General features: G+C 38.3%; 1 pseudogene across 1 annotated transcript; it reads left to right on the forward strand.

Annotated features, from left to right (window-relative positions):
• Positions 1-3,086: 3,086 nt before the first annotated feature.
• LOC116524549 lies at positions 3,087-3,764 on the forward strand (annotated as a pseudogene). The gene has a single exon (XR_004257387.1). The product of XR_004257387.1 is annotated as a low molecular weight phosphotyrosine protein phosphatase pseudogene (transcript).
• The last annotated feature ends 248 nt before the right edge of the window (positions 3,765-4,012 follow it).

Consider the following 4,012-nt stretch of genomic DNA (forward strand, 5'->3'; position numbering starts at 1 on the left):
AGTCAGAATGCCTCTCCCTCTACAGGGGATCACAGTTCCTCATCAAAAGGGAACAAGGCCTGATGGAGAATGAGTGTGTTCCATTAACAGAATTAGGCTTCAGAAAGTGGATAATAAGAAAGTTCTGTGAGTTAAAAGAACATGTTCTAGCCCAATGTAAAGAAACTTAAGAACCTTGAAAAAAGGTTTGATGAAATTCTAACGAGAATAGACAATTTAGAGAGGAATATAAGTGAATTAATGGAACTGAAGAATACAACACGAGAACTCCGTGAAGTATGCACAGGTTTTAACACTTGAATTGACCAAGCAGAAGAAAGGATATCAGACGTCGAAGACCAACTTAATGAAATGAAATGAGAAGACAAGATTAGAGAAGCAAAAGTAAAAAGGAATGAGCAAAGTCTCCAAGAAATATGGGACTATGTGAAAAGACCTAATTTACATTTGATAGGTGTACCTGAATGTCATGAAGAGAATGAATCCATGTTGGAAAATATTTTTCAGGATATTATTCAGGAAAACTTTCCTAACCTAGTAAGGCAGGACAATACTCAACTCCAGGTAATACAGAGACCACCACAAAGATATTCCTCAAGTAGAGCAACCCGAAGACACATAATCATTAGGTTCACCAGGGTTGAAATTAAGGAGAAAATTCTAAGGGCAGCTAGAGAGAAAGGTCAGGTTACCCATAAAGGGAAGCCTATCAGACTCACAGCAGATCTCTCAGCAGAAACCCTGCAAACTAGAAAAGAGTTGGGGTCAATATTCAATATCCTCAGAGAAAATAATTTTCAACCCAGAATCTCATATCCAGCCAAACTAAGCTTCATAAATGAAGGAAAAATAAAATTTTTCCCCAAACAAGCAAGCACTCAGAGATTTCATCACTACCAGGCCTGCTTTACAAGAGCTTCTGAAAGATGACTGATACTGGTTGTTCCTTTACACACAGAAAGGAACAACCAATATCGGTCATCCCAAAACTTACCAAAAGGTAAAGAGTATTTTCATAATGAAGAATCTACATCAACTAATGTGCAAAATAGCCAGCTAGCATAAATGACAATATTAAACTCATAAATATCAATATTAATCCTAAATTTAAATGGATTAAACACCCTAATCAAAGACACAGACACGCAAATTGAATAAAAAGTCAAAACCCATAGGCACGATGTAACCAGATCCATCTCATAAGCAAAGACACACAAAGACTCAAAACAAAAGGTTAGAAGAAGATTCACCAATCAAATGGAGAGAAAAAAAAAGAAACAGAAGTTGTAACTTTCGGCTCTGACAAAATAGACTTTAATAGTAACAAAGACTAAAAGAAACAAAGAAGGACATTACATAATGGTAAAAGGGTCAATGCAACAATAGGAGTCAATGATCATAAATATATATGCACCCAATATAGGAACACGGAGATACATAAGACAAGTTCTTAATGACTTATAAAGAGACTTGGACTCCCGCACAATAATAGCGGGAGACTTTGACACCACATTGTTAATATTCGACGGATCAATGAGATAGAAAATTAACAGTGTCATCTATGATTTGAACTCAGACCTGGAACAAGTAAACTCAGTGAATATTTATAGAATTCTTCACCCCAGGTCTACAGAACATACATTTTTTTCAGTATCACATTACACCTATTTTGAAAGTGACCACATAAATAGAAGTAAATCACTCTTCAGTATTTGCATAGCATTTCACAGATTTAAATGAAATATTGGTTGGCTGTTTGTTGTTATTTTCTTCCCTTATTCCTTCCTGTCTCTGCTGTTAAGTACAATTATTGGCATAAAAGAGGTTTTTAATACCTATTTTTAGATTGCATTCCAGCCTGGGAAATAGAGCAACACTCCTGTTCTCTCTCACCCTTTCTCTTTCTCTTTCTTTCTTTGCGGCCCTCCCCTACCCCACCCCTCGCGCCTCCCTCCCCCTGCTGCAATGAACATTCGTGTGCACGTGTCCTTATAGTAGAACGGTTTATAATCCTTACCCAGTAATGGGATTGCTGGGTCAAATGGAATTTTGGTACCTCAAAACCTAATGCAATAAAATAAATAAATGGAAAAAAAAAAAAAGTATCCACAGGCAACCTCCAAAAAAAAAGGAAATCTTGACATTAAAATATTTCTATAAAGCTTCAACATATTATAAAACAAAATGAAACCTATTCATTTTAATCTGTACAGAAGTAGAAAATCAGTTATCTTAATAAATTGCTTAGGGGATAGACTCTGATCCCAAGTCAGCCTCTGAAGCATCCAGTGAACTTGGTTGTACAGAATCTAAAATGCACTGAGAAGGATGTCTTATGGTGTACAGGGTTGACATCAAATTTAACTATAGAAACATTTCAGTTATACATCAAGTGGGCAACTCTTGATAATTCCAATGAATAAAAAATAATTGCTGCTAATTAGAAGCTACCTTTTTTTATGTCTCAACTAGTCTTTGAAAAGAGAGTCCTAGTGATATTACTTATTGAGTTATTTTAGTATTCATTTTGTGAAGATACTAGCATTTGTCATATTCAAAAAAATCCTTTAAGAAACATAGATGAAATATTCTATAAAACACTGAAATAAAATATTTCAAAGAATATATCTTCATGCCAGGCACAGTGGCTTATGCCTATAATCCCAGCACTTTGGGAGGCCAAGGTAAGCAGATCACTTGAGCCCAGGAGTTTAAGACCAGTGTGGGCAACATGGTGAGACCCCATCTTATTCTTTTTTAAAAAAATAAAAAGAAAGACGGCTAGGTGCGGTGGTTCATGCCTGTAATTCCAACACTTTGGAAGGCTGAGGTGGGTGGATCACCTGAGGTCAGGAGTTCGAGACCAGCCTGGCCAACATGGCAAAAACCCATCTCTACTAAAAATACAAAAAAAAAAAAAAAAAAAATTAGCCAGGCATGGTGGCGGGTGCCTGTAATCTGAGGCTGTGGCAGAAGAATTGCATGAACCGGAGAGGCAGAGGTTGCAGTGAGCCATGATTGCGCCATTGCACTCCAGCCTGTGCAACAAGGGCGAAACTCCATCCCAAAAAATAAAAGAGGGGAAGATGGCGGAGCTGGTTACCAAGGCTGTGCTGTTTGTGTGTCTAGGTAACATTTGTTGATCACCCATTGCAGAAGCACTTTTCAGGAAACTTGTAACTGATCAAAACATCTCAGAGAATTGGGTCATTGACAGTCGTGCTGTTTCTGACTGAAACCTGGGCCAGTCCCTAGACCCAAGAGCTGTGAGCTGCCTAAGAAATCATGGCATTCATAACGCCCATAAAGCAAGACAGATTATCAAAGAAGATTTTGCCACATTTGATTATATACTATGTACGGATGAAAGCAATCTAAGAGATTTGAATAGAAAAAGTAATCAAGTTAAAACCTGCAAAGCTAAAATTGAACTACTTTGGAGTGATGATCCACAAAAACAACTTATTATCGAAGATCCCTATTATAGGAATGTCTCTGACTTTGAGACGGTGTACCAGCAGTGTGTCAGGTGCTGCAGAGCGTTCTTGGAGAAGGCCCACTGAGGCAGTTTCGTGCCCTGCTGCGGCCAGCCTGACTAGAACCCATCCTGAGCCCCTGTGTTTCTCAGTCAGTGTGTAATAATGTTCCAGAGCCCAAAGCCCCAGCTCTTTGTTCAGTTGACTTACTGTTTCTTACCTTAAAAAATAATTGTAGATGGAAGTCAGTTGTGTTTGGCAGAAGAATAAATAAAAACCTTTGATTCAGACAGTTTATGGGGTATGTTAAGCATTCTTAGACTAGTTGAACATCTCACTTTGCCCCAATTACAAAAATAGTTGAACAAACAACATAAAATATAATGAAGGAAAACCTCACTTGAAGGCCCAGGTCAACATCTAAGCCCATTGAGACCTAGATCATTGAGTCTACCTCTTCATTAGTGTGTGTGGATGGCCTGATGGAGGGCAGGTGCCCTCTGCTCCCCTGCGCTACCTCTCCCTTCCCCAGGGCC

This window comes from Sapajus apella, unplaced genomic scaffold, assembly GCF_009761245.1.
Source record: "Sapajus apella isolate SASKATOON/1434 unplaced genomic scaffold, GSC_monkey_1.0 scaffold45, whole genome shotgun sequence".
NCBI lineage: Eukaryota > Metazoa > Chordata > Mammalia > Primates > Cebidae > Sapajus > Sapajus apella.